The 23832-nt window shown below is 41.8% G+C and overlaps 1 protein-coding gene across 1 annotated transcript in view; it reads right to left on the reverse strand.

Annotated features, from left to right (window-relative positions):
• The window catches only part of Pik3cb (phosphatidylinositol-4,5-bisphosphate 3-kinase catalytic subunit beta), a 117725-nt gene that overhangs the window by 83608 nt on the left and 10285 nt on the right, over positions 1-23832 (reverse strand). The window contains exon 2 of the mRNA XM_076576883.1: positions 11536-11620. The gene's annotated coding sequence lies outside the window, so the exon portion shown is untranslated. The remainder of the gene's footprint in view (positions 1-11535; positions 11621-23832) is intronic.

A 23832-nucleotide genomic window follows, 5' to 3' on the forward strand; every position in this document is an offset into this window, starting at 1 on the left:
CAGAAGGTGTGGTAAGGGAAAACACTGGACCAACGAATGTAGATCAACAAAGGACAGACAGGGTAATCCTTTGCCTCAGTTTTCGGGAAACTCCCGGAGGGGCCTCATGCAGGCCCCCATAGCAAAACCAGTTCAAACCTTTCCTGCAGCTGTAGAGGAAATCCCTGCTCTGAGCGATTAAATAACCAAATGACTATTGGAATAAATCATGCTGGTCAGGATGATGAAACAGAGAGAATAGAAAATTCAGGAGAAAACATAAAGAAAATTTTTTGGCAAACTTCTATTAATGAACAGAGACCAAAATTAACGATAAAAATAAATGGTGTTTTGTTGTCTGGTCTGGTAGACACAGGTGCGGACATTACCATAATTGCACCAGAATTTTGGCATCCAGCTTGGCCTCTTCAGGAGGTAAACGTTCAACTGTTAGGAATTGGGACATTATCTGGAGTGAAACAGAGTGCAAGATGGCTGGAATGTATAGGTCCAGAAGGACAGAGAGGAAAATTAAAACCATATGTCGCTAACATAGCTATGAACCTGTGGGGTCGAGACTTGTTGCAACAATGGAATACTCAGATTAAAATCCCTCCAATCTCAGAAACAAATCATAAACTAGCACATGTTTCTGAGAGAAATATTAGAAGGCATTATTTTGAGTGGTCACCAGCCATCCATATTATACAAGAACAGGGCACAACAACTGATAATCCTCCAAAAATACCAACAGCTCTACCTTTAAAATGGTTAACAGACAAGCCTGTATGGGTTCAGCAATGGCCTTTAACAACAGAGAAACTCCAGGCTTTAGAAGAGCTGGTAGAAGAACAGTTAAATGCTCAGCATATTGAACAGTCAACCAGCCCTTGGAATTCTCCTGTATTTGTTATTAAAAAGAAATCTGGTAAATGGAGAATGGTAACAGACCTTAGAGCAATTAACAAAGTAATTCAGCCGATGGGCTCTCTACAATCTGGAATTCCTTTGCCTACTCTGTTACCAAAAGGATGGCCTCTCATAGTTATTGATTTAAAAGACTGTTTCTTTTCAATACCCTTACAAGAAAAAGACAGAGAAAGATTTGCTTTCACAGTGCCTACTTATAATAATTCTCAACCGGTTAAAAGATTTCAATGGAGGGTCCTCCCACAGGGAATGTTAAATAGCCCAACTCTGTGCCAATATTTTGTACAACAGCCATTGGAAGTGATACGTAAAAAATTTCCTAAATCTATAATTTATCATTATATGGATGATATTTTACTAGCTGACTCAAATGCAGATACTTTAGAAAGAATGTTTGAAGGAGTAAAGAAAATTTTGCCTTGCTGGGGATTACAAATTGCTCCTGAAAAAATACAAAGAGGAGATTCTATTAATTATTTAGGATATAAAATAGAGCTACAAAAAATTAGACCCCAAAAGGTGCAAATTAGGAGAGATAGACTACAGACTCTTAATGACTTTCAAAGATTATTTGGAGATATTTCTCATCTACGAACTATTGTTGGGGTAAAAAATGATGAACTGACTAATTTGTTCAAAACCTTAGAAGGTGACAAGGACTTAAATAGTCCAAGAGAATTATCACCTGAAGCTGAGAAAGAATTGGCCTTGGTAGAAAAGAAAGTACATGAAGGGCACGTGGATCGTATTGATCCAAAGCTGGATTGCATTTTGGTTATTTTACCTTCTAGGCATTCCCCTACTGGAATATTAATGCAGAGGGAAGACATTATATTGGAATGGATATTTTTACCAAATAAACCAAATAAAAAATTAAAAACTTATGGGGAAAAAATCTCTGACTTGATTTGGAAAGGAAAATTGAGACTTCGTCAGTTAGCAGGAATAGACCCAGCAGAAATTGTCGTACCTTTAACTAAGGAGGACATTGAAAAATTATGGACAGAAAGTGAACCTTGGCAAAGAGCTTGCAGTAATTTTTTGGGAGAAATTAACAGCAAATATCCCAAAAGCAACAGAATTGATTTTATAAAGAGAGCTGATTGGATCTTGCCTCGAATTGTACGGCAAAAACCCATATCTGGAGTTCGTACATTTTATACAGATGCCAACAAACAAGGAAAGGCAGGTTACAAATCAGAAAATTTAAGTAAAGTGGTACAAAGTCCTTATAATTCAGTGCAAAAATCAGAATTGTATGCTATTCTGTTGGTATTAATGGATTTTTCAGAACCTCTCAACATAGTAACTGACTCTCAGTATGCTGAAAGAGTGGTATTACATATTGAGACTGCAGAATTTATCCCTGATGCTTCAGAATTAACTTCACTATTTATTCAATTACAAGATACAATCAGGAAAAGGAGTCATCCTTTATATATAACTCACATCCGATCTCATACTGGTCTGCCAGGCCCTCTAGCACAAGGCAATGATGAGATTGATAAATTATTGATAGGAAATGTGCTGGAGGCCTCAGAATTTCATAAAAAACATCATGTCAATAGTAAAGGTTTAAAAAAGGATTTTTCCATAACCTGGCAGCAAGCCAAAGAAATAGTAAAGAAATGTCCTACTTGTTCCTTCTATAATCAAACGCCATTACCAGCAGGATGTAACCCAAAGGGTACTCAGAGAAATGAAATCTGGCAGATGGATGTGTTTCACTTTGCAGAATTTGGAAAACTGAAATATGTACACCACACTATCGATACTTATTCAGGATTTCAATGGGCAACTGCTCTGAGTTCTGAAAAAGCTGATTCTGTAATCACTCATTTGCTAGAAGTTATGGCCATTATGGGTATACCTGCACAAATCAAAACTGACAATGCTCCATCATATGTCTCTGTTAAAATGAAACAGTTTTTTGCTTATTACAATATAAAGCATATTACAGGTATACCACATAATCCTACAGGTCAAGCAGTTATAGAAAGGTCAAACAGAACTCTAAAGGGTATGCTAAATAAACAGAAAGGAGTAACAAAAACCCCCAGAAATAGACTGCATAATGCTCTATTAACTTTGAATTTTCTGAATGCCAATGAGAAAGGAACAACAGCTGCAGAGAGACATTGGGTAATAGAAAAAACTACAGAATTAAATCAGCCTATATACTTTAAGGATGTGCTGACCTCAGAATGGAAACCAGGGTATGTATTACGTTGGGGACGAGGTTTTGCTTTTGTTTCTACAGGAGAAGATAAGCTGTGGGTACCATCAAAATTGATAAAGGTTCGATTTGAACAAGAGAAACCTCTTAATTAGAGGAAGTGATAGTTCATCAACCAGCATGAACATCCAATTTAAACTAACTTGTACCTGTAACACATGTCTTTTCATTTAACCAGATAATAACTTGCCAAAAAGGAACATCCCCAAAATTAGTCTTGGGGGAAGGTTTTTGTTTTTGTCTTTTAGGAGAATGAAGGTTAAGGAATCTGAAAGACACAAGACAAATGAGACAACTGAAGAAAAGGGACAAATCATCTATCCCAGGAAACAGAGTATATGGGAGTATATGGCATATGGGTATATATTATCTAAAAAATTTTATGTCTTCTTAAATGTTTGTTTCTGCTTTTCTCTAAAGATTTAACACTATTGGTTTTCTAATAGTCCCAGTTCAATTAAAATTTAAAGCTGACTTTGGAGTTGGAGAATGGCTCTCTCCTTCTTTAAACTCAAGCATGTTGTTAAAATGAAAATACAAACTCCCTGTATCATGACAGAATAAAAGAGCCATTTTCTGCTATGGGACAGGACAAAAGCCAAATTAATTAAGGGACTATTCTATTACTAATCTCAACTCTTTGATTCTATTCTGATTCTTTAAACTTTTCTTAAAGTATAAATTTTATATCAAAATTTACAAGATTAATATATATATACATTTTAAACTTTGTTAAGATATGAATGGTCATATAGAGTACTAACTAATTCTAGAAAAAAGGCTTCAGTTAGCTGCATATATATGTCTTTGTGTTCGAGTCTCTTATCAGTTTTCTGCAGGAAATCACGGCCAGGCCTAACATCAACTGAAGTCTCCGGAAAGAAGATGGGGCCCCACAACAACAACAACAACAACAACAACAATTCCACGTGGACAATAATAATATCACTAAACTGACAAACATCATCTACAGATCAGCTTTGAACTACAAGGTGCTCAGAGCAATTTTGAGATGACTAGCTGAGATGATCCAGTCTCAAAGACTACTTGAATAAGGACTTGAGATAAACCCTGAACTTTGGCTTTATACACAGACTGGATAATAATGAAGGATATAGTTACCTTTCCTAGAATTTGACAATTAACCTAAATTTTTCTTTCAGGATAAAGATAACTTCGCCCATACCCAGCAGGAAGCAATTTTAAGAATATGACACCCACATTGCCAAAGAAGTGGTGTGGGGCGGGTGGTTTTTTGGTTCTTTTAATGGGTTTTGGGTCTGGGATAATTTTCATTATTTAGGGGGGTAGGTTACAAGTTGTCAAGGGTTAGGAAAAAGGCTAAGCAAAGGAGATTAGATTTAAGGTTCTTGTTTTAAAAAAAAAAAAAAGAAAGAAAGAAAGAAAGAAAAGAAAAGAAAAGAAAAAGACAATTACTAGTTTTAAATACTTTACATTATTACCAACTATTAGGATATAAAGAAATGAAAGTTAGTAGTTAGACATTACAATAGAAATTGTAGTCATATTAGATATGTTTTAAAAATTGAGCAGATGTATTTTAGACAGGTCATCTTCAAACCCTTCAGAGATCTACAGAATATGGCATTTAAAATGTTTTAATAACTTAGAAATTTTTCTTTTTTGAGACATGTCGGCTCCTGGCAGTACCAATCTACTTCAGAGAAAATATGGGCATTGAAGAAACTGCATATGGAGTTAATTTTCATTGTGGCAAAAGTTAGCCACTGGACAACAAAGTTTCCTCAAATCAACAGAAAAAATGGACAGACAGAACACGAAACAAAGGACTACCAATTCCTGCCAAAACAAGTGTGGTTATGGCTTTATCAAAAGGCATCTTCTGAGGCCAGGACAATATGGCACCATCCCTGAAGTCGCCTTCACAATCTGAAAAAGGTACAGTGTCCTTTTCTTCGAAGGCAGCTGAACAGGCAGTGGGCCGATGGCTTCTGTTGTGCAATGGAACAGCAACTGAAAGCTCACGCCTCTCAATAGTAGACTGGCATTTAATAGAGGGATGTGGAGAAGGGCATGCTTAGATGAAGCCATATATACACAGCCAAGAAGAATGGACAGCTCAATTCAAAAACCATCAACAATTTCCAGAATTTAAAATCCTGAATCATGACATGACACTAGTGGAATTCAGGTGTTTCTGGTACATGGACTGCTCTCACCCAATGTGAGGTTGAACTGTTGACCTTGTGTACAACCTACTTCACAAATGAGTCTGTCAGATACGATAAGCCTATAGGCTGAAGATGATGCCCCAACACTGCAGAGAAACCTCAGGTGACTGTCCAGGCAGCTGGCTGTTTCTGTCAACTCACAAAATTTTTGGAAGTTGCTTTTGTGCACTTCCTGTTTTTATTTTTGTTAGCTAATATTATTTCCTTCTTGGGTCTCTGAGGGAGTTGAAGATTAGTTAGTTATAGTTGAAGATTAATTAGGATAGAAAGTGAATTAGATACATTTTGGACTTACTAAAATAGGATAGATAAGGGAATTATTTTCTCTGATTTGTCAAATACAAATGGACTAGACATCGTTTAGGTATTTGTTACTTGTATATATTGTATATAGTTATTGTACTTTTGTATATAGTTTTTCTTTTGTTAGTTATAACCTTTTGCCTTTTTTCTTTTTATTAAAATAGAAAAGGGGAAATGTGGTGATATTTTATTTGTACTGAAATGTTATTTTAATTTTATGTTAATAAATAAAGTTGCCCTGGGGTCAGAGCTATTAGAGCCATAGTAAGAGCGTGGTGGTTAGAAGAGCTAGGTAGATTTCTGTGTGTTCAGGGATACAGCCAGTATTGGAGACATACGCCTTTAAGACCTGGAGGGCGGTACTTACAGGCAGTGATGAGGCAGTCATGTGGTTGGGTTTACAACCAATGAGAAGGCAGAACAGAAAGATTATTTAAACAGGGACACAGGAAGTACCTCCCTCTCTCGGGGAAGCTAGGAGCACTGCAGGAGGTAAGATTTTATCTCTGAGCTCTGACCTCTCGGCTTTTCTCTTTTACCTTGGCTCTGTGTTTCTTATTTTAATAATACGATTGGTTACATCTACACTCAGGGGCCTGAGGCAAAAGAATTGCTACTCAGTTTCAATCTAGTTTGGAATAATGTGAGACACTGTCTCACTTTAAAAAAAAAGGGGGGGGGGGAGGGGGGTCCAAAAGAACACATACCGTAAGACTCAATTGAAGTACCAGTTGAAATATCATTAGAGATAGGCATGGTGGCTCACTCACTTAGGATGCTGAGAAAGGAAGGTCACTGCTGGTTCCAGGCCCCAAGTAAGTTCCAGACCAGCCTGGTCACATAGTAAGACCCTGTCTCAAAAAACCAAAATCAAAACCAATGGGAATGGTGATACACACTTTAATCCAAGCACTCAGGAGGCAGAAGTAGGTGGATCTCTGCAAGTTTGAGGCCAGCCTGGCCTACAGCCAGCTGGGGCTACACAGGGAGTCTGTCTCAAAAAATATTAAGAAAGTAAATATTATTAGAGATGCAAAGACAGAGTAAGATCATAAAAACAAACTAAGGAAATGAAACAAAATTCAGGGCAATGTCTCTTGCAAAAGGAAGCAGCAGAGGAAAGCACTAATATTGCCCGGGGCACCACACATAGGTCCTATTTTCTCTGTAAGTTGAAGTCTTCCCAGCATGTCTCCTTTCTTCTCGTGTGTGACATGCATGTGTGTTTCTATCTGAAAGTGTGTGTACGTGGAAGGCTGAGCTCATTTAAGAGTCTTCCTCCATCGCTCTCCATCATATCCCTGGAGACAGTCCCTCCAGTTAAAGCCCAGCTCACACGTACGGCTGGCTAGCGCTGGGCTAGCCAGCTTACGTACGGGATCCCATCTCCATCTCCAAGTGCTGGAATTACAGGCAGGCTGAGGCCCACTCAGCATTTCCTGGGTTCTGGGGTCTTCTTTCATCACCAAGCCACTTCCCCAGCCCCACTGAATGTTTCTATGCATGCAAATGTTCACAGTGACAGCAAATGCAAGGCGAGGCATGAAGAGTCGTGTGATGGGAGCTCATTCTCGAGTCCACTCAGCCTGTGGTCTGTGTTGGGTTAACCAAGTCAAACTCCAGCCTGCTCTGGTCCCTGAACTCTGCCCTCCCAGCACTGTTCCCACCTCCAACTTCCTACCATGCACCTCTGCAACTGCTTGTTACAATTGTTGTCTTTCTCTCCAAATTTTAAGACAGAAGACAGATTACAGACTATAGCAAGGCCTTGTATCCTGCTAACTGTTGTTTACAACACCACTAATGGTACCTGAGCTCCTATAAGGCTCTGGGCTCAATTCCCAATACCACATACACACAAAGTCTGGATTATGGAGCACTTCTGATTAGGAAACGCAATCTGTACTATCCATTTTATAAAATTACACTTAGAATAATATCCTATGTTATACATTAAACCAGTAAACTTTGGGCTGGAAAGATGGCTGATTAGATAACAGCACTTCCTGTATAATCCTGAGGACTGGAGTTAGGATACCAGCACCCCAACAAGCCAGCATCACTGCCTATCAGTACCCCAGCTCTGACGAGGATGGAGATAAGGGCTGCCCAGACTTGATGGCTTCAAGCCTAACTGTCAAAGTGTGAACCCCACACTCAGGAAGAGACTGTGCTGCAAAGGAACAGATGGAGAATGACAGGAGACCCAAAGTCTTCTAGCTGGAATGTGTGCACACAGGCCTATAGACTCCCATACATGCGCGTTTATAGTCACACAGTCAGACACAGGCGCACACACACACACACACACACACACACACACACACACACACACACACACACACACGGGTCTTTAAAACACAAAACAAAACAAAACAAACCCCTTTGGGGCTAGAGAGATGGCTCAGCAGTTAAGGGCATTTGTTCTTACAGAGGACCTGGGATCGATTACCAGCACCTACATGCTAGCTGACAACTGTCCACAACTCCCGTTTCAGGGAATTCCATATCCTTTTTTGACCTCTATAGGTACCAGGCACATGTGTGGTGCAGAGAAATACATACATGGGAGCAAAATACTCATACACAGAAAATAAGATAAATTACCAGACAGTGGTGGCGCATGCCTTTAACCCTAGCACTCAGGAGGCAGAGGCAGGCGGATCTGAGTTCAAGGACAACCTGGTCTACAGAGTGAGTCCCAGGACATCCAAGGCTACACAGAGAAACCCTGTCTCAAAAAAAAAAACAAAAAAGAAAAAGAAAATAATAATCTAAACAAACAAACCTGGACCAGTGAGATGGCTCAGCAGACAAAGGTGCTTGCAGCAGCAGCAGCAGGGAGAGACAGCCAGAGTTTGATCTCTGGACTCCACTTAAAGGTGGGAAGAGAAAAAAAAAAAAAAACAAAAAACCAAGGTGGGAAGAGGGGACCAACTGGACAAAGATGCCCTCTGAATACACGAGTGTCATGGCCTGTACACACACACACACACACACACACACACTCTCTCTCTCTCTCTCTCTCTCTCTCTCTCTCTCTCTCTCTCTCACACACACACACACACACACACACACACACACACACACTGATGATGATGATGATGATAACAATAGATAATAAAATTTGAAGAATGCCTTAACCTAAGCTTTCACCTAAAGCTGTAAGCATGTAACAGCACGGACTATTTGGCACCCTCTTCCACTGGAAAACTGGACTGAGAACAAGGCAGACATTTATGCTGCCCTTTATCTACTACTTCCTCTATCGTGTGGCTGTCAAAAGGCTAAATGAGATTCTGGCAACATAAAAAAAAAACAGTTTTGAAAGGTCATGCTATGCAGACAGCCACAGCTTTCATAGTGTCCTTACTGTCTAAGGCAGATACATGACAATCTGACCAGTTATGTCCTGAGTAAAAGCAAAATGCACATTGCCATTACATTATCAAAGGGCCAGAACTGTAGACGCTCAATAATATCTTTATGAACATCATTTCCAACTGTATAAACATCCAGTGCATATTAGTGAAACGGACCCTGGAGCAAAGAAACAGAACTGGAGGTAGCAACCAACTCCCCCAAACTCTGGCAGGCAGGCTGAAACTGGACCACTCTGTTCACTTAGGGTTTATAAACATAATAAATCTTCAAATTACAACAGATCAACATCAGGCTTGGTGGCACCTGCCTATCATCACAGCACTTAGGATGGGGGACAGGAGGTTCCGGAGTTCAATGTCATCCTCAGCAACATAATCCCTTTAAGGCCAGCATGGACTAAATAAGACCCTGTCTCAAAAAACCAAAAACATGGTGGTGAATGCCTCCAATGCCAACGTTTGGGAGGTAGGGGCAGAAGGATCAGGAGTTTAAAGTCAGCCTCAGATACAGAAGAGAATTAGAGACCAGACTATGCTACGTGAGACCCTGTCCCAATAAACAAAAAAACAAAACCACAAAAAACGAAAACCAAAACAAATTTCAAATGCGTCATTTTCCAAGGAGCAGCATAAAAGCTATACTCAGCTGGAGGTGAACTTGGTGGCAGAGCACAAGCTTAGCACGTGTGAGATACTAGGTTAAAGCTGTAGCACCTAGAAAATAACGTTAACACCGCTCACAGACATGGTGGTGCACGTCTCTAATGGCAGCACTCTGGAAGCTGAGGCAGGAAAACAGCCCTGAGGTAAGGCCAGCCTGGGCTACAGAGTGAGCCCATATTTCAAACGAATAACCCCACATTGATCGTTCTTTTCTTTCTTTCTTTCTTTCCTTCTTTCTTTCTTTCTTTCTTTCTTTCTTTCTTTCTTTCTTTCTTTCTTTCTTTCTTTCTTTCTTTCTTTCTTTTTTTTTTTTTGGTTTTTCGAGACAGGGTTTCTCTGTATAGCTTTGCGCCTTTCCTGGAGCTCACTTGGTAGCCTAGGCTGGCCTCAAACTCACAGAGATCTGCCTGCCTCTGCCTCCCGAGTGCTGGGATTAAAGGCGTGCACCACCACTGCCCAGCCGTTCTTTTCTAATTAGCACATAAAGTAACAAGTTTCCTCATGGTATACTCATGCACAGGTATTGAGTTCGGACTGGTACCCTGACATACACCCTGCTCCACACCCACCCCATGTTTCCACCCTGTCTCTGCCTGTTCCCTTCCGCTCCCGGTATTCCCCTCTCCACTTACAGATCATGTGTTGTATTACTCTTCCTGACTCACCCTGATCATTCTTCAAAATTTCCCTAATTTGATCGCTTCAAAAACCTGTCAGCCAGGCATAAGTGGTGCACGGTTTTAACCCCAGCACTCAGGAGGCAGCGACAAGCGGATTTCTTTGAGTTTGGAGCCAATCTACTCTAAGAGCTAGTTTCAGACCAGGCAGAGCTACATAATGAGTGAGACTCTGTCTCAAAAAAAAAAAAACAAACAACCCAAATAAGGGGGCTAGAAAGACAGCTCAGTGATTAAGAGCACCAGCTACTCTTCCAAAAGATTTGGGCTTAATTTCCAGCATCTACATAGCAGCTCACAACTGTCTCTCACTCCAGTCAAGCATGCAAGTGTTGGAAGGGTTTACATGCATGCAAAACACCCACACACATAAAATAAAACAAACGGTTGATAAAGTTAAGAGCACTTGCCCACCCAAGGTTCAATCTCCATTATTGTTGTACACCAAAAAGGGCAATAAATCAGTAAAAACTATCTAGCTTCTTCCGAACTGCGTGGCTGGAGAGATGGCTCAGAGGTTCAGAGCATTTGTTGCTCTTCCAGAGGACCCAAGTCTAATTCCCACCACCCACACAGTGGTTCACAATTGGGTATAATTCCAGTTCCAGAGGCTCTCACGCCCTCTTCTGGCCTCCGCAGGCACTGCACACACAAACATTCAGACAAAGCACTCAGACATGTAAATAAAAAATAAAATAGTGTTCAAACTCATGGGTTAATAACAGCAGTCTGGTTTTATGTTTGCCTTTGTTATCTGAGCAAGGAATGGCCTTGTGCTCTCAAGAAGGCTACCACCTGGTGAATCTTCATTTAAAACAACAACAGAAACACCTTTATCCAGTAGTGGTGTCTTAGACTGTGGTCCCAGGACTCCAGACTGAAGAAGCTCAAGGCCCAGGCTAGCCTGTGCTATCTGAGCAGTTTCAGGCCAGCTTGGACTACAGTTTCAAACAAAAAACAAAAGCAAATAAACCAACAGAAAACCCCTCTGTATTAAGCAGCCCTCAGTCTACCTTAGAGGCTAGGCCTGCCCCCATCCAAACCCTGTCTCCCCAATTAGAAAAAAAGAAGTGAACTAATACTCATACTTTCCTTCTATATTCAACTTGGTAAGAGACTAAGAAATAGAGTCTACAAAATTGGACACTTACCTCAAAATAACAGCCCCCATTTCAGTCTCTTAGGAACGTTTAAAAGTGAAGTACTCATGAAGCCTTTTTCGGGTTAGAAGATAAACTGAAAAAGAAAAGCGTGAAGACAAAGCATTAATCAAGATGGATAATGTTAAGTGTTTACTGTGTGTACGGCATCTGACTGCTTACTTATAACCACACACACTTAATAAACAGCCTGAAGATCTAACAAGGTTAAAAAATTTTGATGTTGAGGATCCACACTTCAATGTTCTCAGCTTTGGACCATTTTAAAAAAATCTCATACCTTTCCCTTATTAGTAGGTTTATATATTCAGGATCGAGTCTAAATAAATAATTTATAGGATGTAGTACAAAAAAGAAATGCAGGGCCCCTCAGGCCAGCCAAGGCTACGGCAGCAAGGCCCTGGCTGAAAAAAAAAAAAAATACTTAAAAGCAACAACAAAATGCAAAATGCAAGCCCCTTTCCAAGATGGTTCTACAAGGAAATACGTCTAAACCCAAAGCAAAGCTTAGAGGATAAGAGTGCAGATGAACAGAGTCCACCTGTCTGTCTGCATTCCGGTGGCCCATTACCACTATAGTTCAGAGGCCTTGGAAAACCATCCCACAGGAAAAACCAGCTTAGCCAGGATGCTACCACGAGGTGTCCCCTGACCACTGAGAGGGAGAAGACAACAGTGACACTTAGCTCACTGCAGATGTCAAGGCTAACAAGCACCTGATCAAACAGGATGTGAGGCTGCGTTGGCTCTGACATCACCAAGGACAACACCCTGGGTCCAGCCTAAGGGAGGAAGGCAGCATCCGTTCAACTGGCTGCTGACTAGGATTCTCTGGACACTGTCAACAAAGCCGTGACCACCACAATCAGCTGGCTAATTCTAAATGCCAACCTTTCATCACCATAAGAATATTTAGTGCTGGACAAAGAAATTTTTAGTATTGTTCCTTCCGAGGACCCAAGTTTGAGTACCAGTACCAACATCAAGCAGCTTACAAAGCACCTGTAACTCCAGCTCTGGGGAAATCAAACACCCCCAGCCTCTGTAATCACCTGCATTCATGTGCACACACCTACTACACACAGGTGTAAATGTAATTAAAAATAAATTTTAAACAAATTTTTAATAAGTCAGGCATAGTGGCTCATGCATTTAATCCTAGAACCCAGGAGGCAGGGAAACATGGATCTCTGAGTTTGAGGCCAATCAGGGCTACATAGCTGAGACTCAGTCTCAAAAATGAATGAATGAATGAATGAATCGATGAATGGTACAGAGCTACTCGTTCAAAAATTAAGAATCTCAAGACAGAGGATGGCTTAGTATTAAATTAAGCACAGTTCCTCCTTAAGTAAGGAGTCCTGGTAACTACACAGATTACATACCCATGATGTCAGCCACAGTCAAGACACAAATTCAGGGTATGATGGAGCATGTTTTTAATCCCAGCACTTGGAGGCAGAAGTATCTCTGAGTTTGAGGCTAGCCTGGTCTACATAGTGAGACCCTATCTAAAAAAAAAAAATCAGAAAAAGACACTAACTCTCTATTAAGTGAACAAGTATTATCTGCACAGCATGGTGCAACATCCCTGTAATCACAGCACTTTGAAGGTGGAGGCAGGAGAATTATGATTTCAAAGTCATCCTCAATTACATAGTAAGTTTGGAGCCAGTCTGAGCTACACAAGACCCTATGCCAAAACCCAACAAATCAGATTCAGTGTTTATCTCTCCATTCCCCACTTCCCTCAGACTGGAAGTTGACCCCAGCACCTCACTAGGAAAATCCCCTACCCACTTCCAACAGGCTACCTCTCCAGTCCTGTTTACATTCAAGACAGCAAGTAGCTCAATACATTTCCAAGGCTTGACCTGAACTCACTCTAGCTCAAGCAGACCTTGACCCTACAATCTTACTGCCTCAACCTCCCAAGTGACTAGGCTTACAGGCATGCACTAACAGTCTTAATTTCATTTCCTTCACACAAACACACTCTACTTTTCAATTTTTAAAAGCAGTGTCTCATGTAGCCTATATGACTTTGAACTCCCCATGCATATACACTGAATGAACATGCCAATGTACACACTCATGCCACACACACAAATGGCCCCTAAGCCCTCTTACTTTTGTCCAATATATCATGTGGGGTGTAGCCTGCTTACTACAGTGAGCTAAAATTTACCTGTTTTCAAACATAGAAAGCTGGGAATAAGATTTTAACAAAATTCTCTAGAACCCAGTTTCTTTCATATATATATATATATATGAAACTTATTTTATCATGTCTGCATGTATGTCTGTGTGAGGATGTTAGAAGCCCTGGAACTGGAGTTACAGACAGGTGTGAGCTACCATGTGGGTGCTGGGAATTGAACCAGGATCCTTTGGAAGAGTAGTCAGTGCTTTTAACTGATGAGCCATCTCTCCAGCCCCTAGAACTCAGTTTCTTAAACTATGGGTAATGACTCCATATAGGGTTTTTCTGGAGAACACAGAAAAATTGGCAACAGTAAAAGGTCTGTGAACATGCAACAACCAAATATTAACTGGAAATGACCTAATGAATCCTAGGTGTTCCTTCAGCATGCACTGCACTGCATCAGGAGACTGCTGCAACCTTGGTTCTGAGCAAAGCAAGAGTGCTGTCTGTGCAAGGCACCCACTGTCATCACACTGCCTGAAACAGCTCAACAAGTCTCTAACTGCACATACAAGGCTCTCTGCTCTTACAACATAATGATTTAATTATGGAAACAAACACTTTGAGCTATTTCCTACTGTTACTCCTCGGAATGTTAAGTACCAAACTAGTATAACTTTAGATTGTGTTAAAATGTTCTTTTCTGTCACCAGGCATTGGTGGCACATGTCTTTGATCCCAGTACTGGGGGCAGAAGCAGGTGGATCTCTGTAAGTTTGAAACCAGTCTGGTCTACATGGAGAGATCCAGGACAGCCAGAGCTACATAGAGAAACCCTGTCTCAAAAACCAAAACAAAACAAAACAAAAGTTCTATTTAGGTGACTATCACCATAATACAATGTACACATGTATAAAGCTGTCAAAAAAAGAAAAGTTTATTTTTTAAATTGCTATTTGAGTTGCTGTCTTGAGTTTCATAAGAAATGGATATAAAGATTTTGGCTTGGGATTAGAACATGAATCTCAACAAATTTTTAAGTGGCCCTATACATACTTCTGACATTAAAAATAAGTAAGTGCACAGGGCAGTGTGGTGCACACCTTTGATCCCAGCACTCGGGAGGCGGAGGCAGGTGGATCTCTGTGAGTTTGAGGCCAGCCTAGTCTACACAGTGAGTTTCAGGACAGGCAGAGCTACACAGAGAAACCCTGTCTCAAAATACATAAATAAATAAAAATAAAATAAAATAAACAGGCACATCCACCTGTTGATGAAATTTTGCTTTCATCTTAATACGTAAGAAATGTAACTGTTTAACAAAGAATTATTTTAAAATAAACATTATTATCAGTAAACCTTTGGTTTGTATAGCTATTTCATATGCCTATATACTGGGGGTCATGTAAAAGTGTCTTGGATGAAAAGTCCCAAAGGGAAAAGTACAAGAAGCCTGCTCTACATTGAGTAAAAAGGGAGTCATAATCAAAACAGCAAGAAGCCAGGTATGGTGTCAACAACTGTAATCAGTACTCAGAAGGCAGAGGCAGGAGTATGGTGTGTTTGAGATGTATGGAACCCTAGTTCAAAATTAAAAAGAGGTAAATTTAGGTCCCAAGAAGCTGGCTTCTTATTAGGTTCTAGCAACTGATATTTACTGAACTGTAATTCAAACTCATTTTAAGATTTACTTTAACTGCTAGACAGTGTGTGAAAGCCTGCTGTCCAGCCATTCAAGAGGCAGAGGAGGGTCATCGCAAGCTTGAGGCCAGCTAGGTCTACAAAGCAAGTTTCAGGTCCACCAAGGTTACAGTGAGAGCCTGCCTTTAAAAATGAAAACTGAGCCGGGCGGTGGTGGCGCACGCCTTTAATCCCAGCACTCGGGAGGCAGAGCCAGGCGGATCTCTGTGAGTTCGAGGCCAGCCTGGGCTACCAAGTGAGCTCCAGGAAAGGCGCAAAGCTACACAGAGAAACCCTGTCTCGAAAAACCAAAAAAAAAAAAAAATAAATAAAAAATAAAAATGAAAACTGTTATTAAAAATTTTTTCTTGCTCTTTTTTGAAGTCCTACCCAGGGCCTTGAACATGGCAATCAAGAACTCTACTACTGGGTTGTACACCCTGCCCCATTAAAATTATTTTTAGTAATTAATATCTTAATCTTTTTAGTAATTAATGTCATCTTAATAAAGTGCTCACATAAAAATAATAAACTCAAACATTCAAACTTTTTTGGCCAAGCATGGTTATGCACATTTTTTTTTATTATTATTATGTAGACAGGAGAGGGTGCCAGATCTCATTGCAGATGGTTGTGAGCCACCATATGGGTGCTGGGAATTGAACTCAGGACCTCTGGAAGAGCAGTCAGTGCTCTCAACCTCTGAGCCATCTCTCCAGCCCCGGTTATGAACATCTTTAATCTCAGGAAATAGTTATAGCTGAGTCCGAGGCCAACCTGGTCTACACACAGTGAATTATAGGCCAACCAGGGTTATACAGCAAGACTGTCTCAAACAACAACAAAATGTTTGTGTGTTGCTGTGGAAGAATCCTTCTGTACACTGTGGATATATGTTACTCTCATTGGTTAATAAAAAATTGACCGGCCAGTAGCCAGGCACTAAGTATAGGTAGGGCAGCCAAACTGAGAATTGGGGGGGGGGGGGAGTCAGTGGAGTTACCAGGAGACACAGAGGGGGCAAGACATGCTGGAGGACAGGTAAAGCCATGAAGCATGTGGAAATACATAGATTAATAGAAATGCGTTAATTTAAGTTGCAAGAGCTAGCTGGTAATAAGCCTGGGCTATCAGCCTAGCATTTATAATTTATATTAAGTCTCTTGTGGTCATTTGGGAATGACTGCTGGGACACAGAAAAACTCTACCTATAGTGTGTTTTATACAACAAGGTTTCATGTACCCTAGGATGGCCTCAACTCTATATAGCTGAGGATGGGGTAACTCCTGATCCTTCAGACTCCATCACCCAATTGTTGGAGTTATATAGGTAGGCTCTACCATTGTGGAGACCCTCAGAGATTTCCTAGTGAGGACTTACTCAGGGTCCTAGAATCTGAGCTTGCTTTACCCAGCAAGGCTGCATAAAGGGATGATCTGACCACAGGTGTGGTTACCAGGTGTTTGGAAGGGTCTATACTTGGCTGTGTGGTGTGCTTTGATCTAGCAAGGGAGAGGTCTTTTGCCCTGCCCCTTGGCATTGTTATAAAAAGTCCTTTTGAAGCGGCAAAAGAGACCACTGGGTTTTGATTCTGGTCCTCTGGAAGCTATCCTGTGTTTCTGTCTTTCTCCTCTTCATTATCTTTCTATCTAAAAGTTTCTTCTCCCTCTCTCCTCCTCATAGGAACCCTTTAAAAGATGAGACCTGGCGTCCTACACACCATACTTAGCTACATTTTTTATTTTTATTATTTATGTGTATGAGTGTTTTGTCTGCATATATGTCTGCACACCACATACATGTCTGGTGCCAAGGAGATCAGAAGAGGTTGTGAGATTTCCCCCAGATCTAGGATAGTGGGCTGCCATGTGGGTGCTAGGAATCAAATCTAGGTCTTTTGGAAGAGAAACCAGTGCTCTTAAGCACCGAACCATCCCTCCAGCTCCTAAAACGTTTTTTTAAGGAAGGGTCTCACCATGTAGTCCTGAAATTAACTACCAGGCTGGCCTCACACTCAGGGGCACACCTACCTTTGCCTGCTGAGTGCTGGGACTCAAGGTGTGTGTGCACCACACCCAGTCTACTGTCTCTCTCTAACCTTCATCAGCTTTGCATCCTCAATGTCTCACACAGCATGAACACATCCTCTTAACAAATGCTCCATGAAGAAATGAACAGAGGAAAACACTCACATGTTCTAATGTTCAAAGTGTATGTGGATGAAGCACACTTCACCACAACCAATAGAAATGTACAAAAGAAAACTCGTGATAAATCAATAGCGATGCCAGAAGGAGAATAAAGAATACATTCAGACCTGGTGTGACACAGTAGGTCAGACCTTCAAAGTTCTGCCCTGCGGCAACAAGGAAAGCTGATCCCAAAAGGCAACTCCACTCCAACCACCCACAGCTCCAGTCCTCTGACTGAACAAGCATCCACCTCGGCAGCACGGAGACAATCACACCACTGTTCTTAAAGGGTGGGAGGGGCAGTGATGAGGAGGTAGGGAGAACACCAGCGACTGGTGACTAAGAGAATACAAGTATCTGCAGTCTATGAAATCCATGTGTATTGGAAAATTTCGTCAAAATGTAGTGATAAATAGGGCTGGAGTGTAGGTCAATGGAGGGGGCAGGCATGGCCCTGAGCTCAATCTTTACCACCAAAAATAAATTAATGTAAAAATTTGGGCTAGGGATCTACCACAGTGGGAGAGTGTGTAGAGGCCCATGCTGTTCCATTCTCACTAACACACACACACACACACACACACACACACACACACACACACACACCAAAATAAGCAAATACATGTGGCCTGCTACCTTGATCAACCAATATACTGAGATGTGTTCACTAAATATCTGAAGAAACACGTGTACCAGGGAGAAGAAACTATTCGCAGTAAGGACCAAGGAGACTGGAGCAAGATGCCACTCTAGCCGGGGAGACTCACAGGAGATGCTCAGCTTCCCCCCCGCAGCCCTCGCCACCGCTGCCTGCTTCCTCTGCTGCTAATCTCAACTGTAAAATGAAGCCCCAAAGGCAGAGGCTGTTGTGATTTTCAGAAAGGCTCTTTAACTCATGTACCAGAAAGCCTCAACCCCTTGGAACAAATCTGGTATCCCAATGATTTGAATCCTAATCAGTCAGTTCACTGATGGTGAATATCATGTTGGAAAAGCATCCAATTATGGTTAGATCATTTACAAACAAGTTAATACTGCTACCACATTTTCCTTATTACATCTAAGTACTTATTTAATGTCTGTGTGTGCACAGACACATTCACAGATTTTTCTCTTTTGCTGCTATACATGCACTAGTATCTCAAGTAAATGAAATACAGATGATTCCGAAGGAAATCTTAATTTCTGCGCTGGGGAGGTGACTCAGTGATTAAAGAGTACTTGCTGTGAAATCATGAGGACCAAAGTTCGGATCCGCACATGCAGACACATACAAATAAACACTTTTTTTTAAGGCAGGGTTTCTCGGTGTAGCCTTGGTTGACCTAGAACCAAATGATGTTTTTTTAAAACTTTCATTTCTACTGGGTTTCTTGTTGTATACTTAAGAACAAAACACTTGGGATGTAGTCAGAAGAATAAGAAGTTTAACACTACCCCAGGCTACAGAATGAGATCGTGTCTCAAAAACACAAAATCAAGTATTTCTGTAGTTCCTTCTTCTAAGGCAGTGGTTCTCAACCTTCCTAATGCTGTGACCTTTTAATACAGTTCCTCATGCTGTGGTGACCACCAGCCATGAAATTATTTCATTGCTCCTCATGACTAATGTTGCTACTGTTAGGAGTCGTAATGTAAATATCTGGTATACAGGCGATCTGATATACACCACCTATGGAAGGGTCAGGCGATCCCCACCACCCTGCCCCATGGGTCCAGACCACAGGCTGAGAACCGATGTTCCAAGGTCTACTGTAAGCAGCCTCTAGAAGATCTGAGGAAGGTGGGACACATCTGTAATCCTAACGCTTAGAAGGTGGAAGCAGGAGTTCAAAGTCAGCCTCTGCTATTACTAGAGAGTTTGAGATCAGCCTGAGCTACAAGAAACTCACAGGGCTACAAGAGACCCAGTGACAATAAAAGTTTTGACAAGAAAGCCGGGCGTTGGTGGCGCACGCCTTTAATCCCAGCACTCGGGAGGCGGAGGCAGGCGGATCTCTGTGAGTTCGAGGCCAGCCTGGGCTACCAAGTGAGCTCCAGGAAAGGCGCAAAGCTACACAGAGAAACCCTGTCTTGAAAAACCAAAAAAAGTTTTGACAAGAAATAAATAAATAAATCAGTAGTATGAGGTCTATTTGCATCAATTAACTCAAAAGAACCAATAATGTCTACATAGACTGAGAGAAAGATGTTAACAATTACACACACAGTGTTTGGGGGGTTGCTTTTTTTTTTTTTTTTTAAATACAATCTTCAGTGATATTTTTCAGATGTAAAGAGAAACATACAGGGCCATCACTGCCTTATTCATTCTCCCACACTCGGCCTAATGGAAGATCCAGGCCCAGCTGAGATCCAGCGTGGTTATGGCTGGGACTGAATGATGAGAGCTCTGAAATTCAGGAAAGCCGAGAAGAGACCAACAGCACGTGAAGAGCTATAGTAGCTACCAGAAAACCAAGCCCTTAGGAGCTGCTTTCTGGGTTCAATCACCCTGCTGTGACAAGACATTTTGGGTCTTGACTACTCCCTCCGGAAAGCAGACACTAGCATTTCCAGGGCAGATCACACAAATCTTATCTTAGCTGGATGTGATGCCTACACGCTGCATCTGAGACCTGATGGTTAAGTACCAGCAGCTGGGAGCATAGTGAGTTCCAGGCCAGCCTAAGCTACACAGTTAGACCCTGTCTCAGATAAATAAACGAAATTCAAGTCTGGCTTCTAGGGTATCTTCCATTAGTAGTAGCCCAGCTTATATTGACTTATCAACTCATAATTGTATTGTTTACATCTGTAACCCCAGCCTTGAACCTTGCCTATATACAGAGTTTCAGACCAGTCTGGGCTACATAAACTCATCTCAAACAAACACACACACACACACACACACACACACACACACACACACACGGGGAGGTGTGTGTGGGGGGGAGATGGCTAAAGCACTTACTGTTCTTATAGACGACCTGGATTCAGTTCATGGCTACTTAAAACCGCCTGTAACTCCAGTTCCTGGGGATTTGAGATTGTCTTAGGAAGCCATCTCTGGCCGCTGTCTTCTGACCTCCGAGGATGGCAAGCACATACATGGTACACTGACATGCACGCAGGCGAACACTCATACACATGGTCCACTTCTGTACACACAGGCAAATGATCACATAAAATAAAAAACTCTAAAAAGAGGAAGAGAGGAAAGGTGGGACGAAGGCGGAAAGTGGGGAAAGAAAAGGAAAGAAGAGCCCATGAGATGGCTCAGTGGGCCAAGGTGCTTGCTCTTCTCGGCAGCCTGAGTTTAATCCCCTGAACCCACATGGTGGAGAGACCCAGCTCCTGCAAGTTACACACACACACACACACACACACACACACACACACACACACTGCAAATGAATAAATGTTTAAAAAAAAACCCTTATGGGGGCTGGAGAGATGACCCAGCCCCATGCCAGGTGGCTCAAAATCATCTTTGACTCCAACTCTAGGGAATCCAATGCCTCTGGCTTCCACAGGCACCTGCACTTACACACGCATACCCACAGGCAGGCACATACACCTACACAAAATTTAAAACAGTCAAAATAAATCTTTAAATAAAAAAAGCAAAGGAAAGGGAACCCCCTTATGGGCCTAGGTAGTATTGATGACAGCTGTAATGTTAGTACATCCTCTCCCTTCTCAAACATGAATGAGAGAAGAAAAACAGTCTAACAGTGTAAATGCTTGCTCTATTCATCTTTTAAAGTGAGTAGTTTATCAATTACACTGCATAGTTTATCTATTGCAGTTTATCAATATTCAACAGCAAATCCTTCCTCCTCTGTTTCCTTCCTCTCTGTCCAGTACTTTAAGACTAAGCTCAGGAAAGTCTCAAATCACCCACAACTGGCAGCCTGGCAAGATTAAAAAAACAAACACTCACGGCCTTCTGACCCGAAAAACCTTTGATTTGTACACGCTTACTAGAACATTTAACTATGCTAACATGATACATTTAAGACTAGGAAGTTTTTATTTGCAGGGGGGGTGGCGGCAAGATCTCTCACTACGTGGCCCTGGCTGGCCTGGAACTCACTATGTAGCCAGCTGGAATTGCAGGTGTGAGCAACTTCCTTGCTCGTTACTGATTTAAAAAAAGGAGAAGCAGCAAGGGGCAGGAGTACAGCTGAGAGCCAGGGCACTTATCTAGTACGTACAAAGCCCTGTAGGGCCTGTTCAGACGTACTCTGGAGTAAGCTACACTCGAAAAGAGACCAAGAAGTAGAGCTACAATGGCTACCAGAAAAGTACCACAAAAAATAAATAGGTGTGCCGAGCGGTGGTGGCGCACGCCTTTAATCCCAGCACTCGGGAGGCAGAGCCAGGTGGATCTCTGTGAGTTCGAGGCCAGCCTGGGCTACCAATTGAGTTCCAGAAAAGGCGCAAAGCTACACAGAGAAACCCTATCTCGAAAAATCAAAAAAAAAAAAAAAAAAAAAGAATAGATTTTAGCCGGGCGGTGGTGGCGCACGCCTTTAATCCCAGCACTCGGGAGGCAGAGGCAGGCGGATCTCTGTGAGTTCGAGGCCAGCCTGGGCTACCAAGTGAGTTCCAGGAAAAGGCGCAAAGCTATACAGAGAAACCCTGTCTCGAAAAACCAAAAAAAAAAATAAATAAATAAATAAATAAATAAATAAATAAATAAATAAATAAATAGGTGATCAGGGCGTGGTAGTGCATGCCTTTAACCTCAGCACTCAGGAGGCAGATCCATAAGAGTCTGAAACCAGCCTGGTCTGTGATGAGTTCCTGGCCAGCCAGGACTACATAGTGAAAGCCAGTATCAAAAGCCCAAAATAAATTAATAAATAGGAAGCTGGGTATGGTGCCTTACACCCATAATGCCACTATTCAAGAGGCCGAGGCAAGGGGATTACCCCAACTGTCAACCTAGGCTACAGTTGAGACTTTGAATCTCCAAAAAAAAAAAAAAACAAAGCAAAACAAAATCTCTTTTAAGACCTACAGCTATAACTCAGTGGCCAAGTGTTTGTCTAGCAGGCATGAAGCTGCCCTAGGCTCAAAACAAGCGTAGTCTGGATGATGATGGTGGTGGTGGTGGTGGTGGTGATGATGATGATGATGACGGCCTGGTATGGATCAGCCTAGACTACACACCCATCACTAGGGCAGGATAGTAGAAAATCAGACAGACCTAGGGCTAGAGAGCTGGCTTAGTGGTTAAAAGCACTGGCTCATGCCGGGCGGTGGTGGCTCATGCCTGGCGGTGGTGGCACACGCCTTAAATCCCAGCACTCAGTAGGCAAAGCCAGGCAGATTTCTGTGAGTTTGAGGCCAGCCTGGTCTACTGAGCGAGATCCAGGACAGGCACCAAAACTACACAAAGAAACCCTGTCTGGGGGAGGCGGGGAGCACTGGCTCAGCCGGTGGTGGTACATGCCTTTAATCCCAGCACTTGGAAATGCTGTAAGTTCGAAGCCAGCCTGGGCTACAGAGTGAGTTCCAGGAAAGGCCCCAAAGCTACACAGAGAAACCCTGTCTCAAAAAACCAAAAAGAACTGGCTCCTCTTCTAGGACTCAGGATCAATTCCCAGCCCCCACATGGCAGCTCCCAACCACCTGTAACTCCAGTCCCAGTCTCTCATGTCCACTTCTGGCTTCCATGGGCATTAGGCACACATATGATACAGACATACATGCAAGCAAAACACTCATATAACACACATATATATTTAATGTATACATGTATATAAATTATATACATGGGGGAGGGACCTGACTCTCAGAGCCTGAGAGATGGCTCAGCAGTTAAGAACACTGCCCTTCCAGAGAACCTGAGTTTGATTCCCAGCACCCACATGGCATGGCAGCTCACAACTGTCTGTAACACTGGTCCCAGGAAATCATGCCCTCTTCTGGCTTCCTTGATCAGCTGGCACAAGTGATCCATAGACAAACATGCAGGCAAAACATCCTTACACATAAAATAGTATTTTGTTCTTACATCTAACTCTACACTTAAAACCTTTGCTCCATTTGACATGTTATTTCCTGAAATTCCAGTTTCCTCCAGTGGTGATGTCTTCAGTACTTTCATTGGAGAGTTGTTAGAAAATTACAGAGAAAGCACTTAGCACAGCCTGACATGTAAGCAAGCATCCAATAAATATCTGTTATTCTTAGTCTACCTAGCTCCATACACAGTAGGAAAGCCTTGGGAGTTTTTCTAATACGCTATATGCACAGTCACAGCTTTAAAATGCAAA

This window comes from Peromyscus maniculatus, chromosome 7 (genome assembly GCF_049852395.1).
Source record: "Peromyscus maniculatus bairdii isolate BWxNUB_F1_BW_parent chromosome 7, HU_Pman_BW_mat_3.1, whole genome shotgun sequence".
NCBI lineage: Eukaryota > Metazoa > Chordata > Mammalia > Rodentia > Cricetidae > Peromyscus > Peromyscus maniculatus.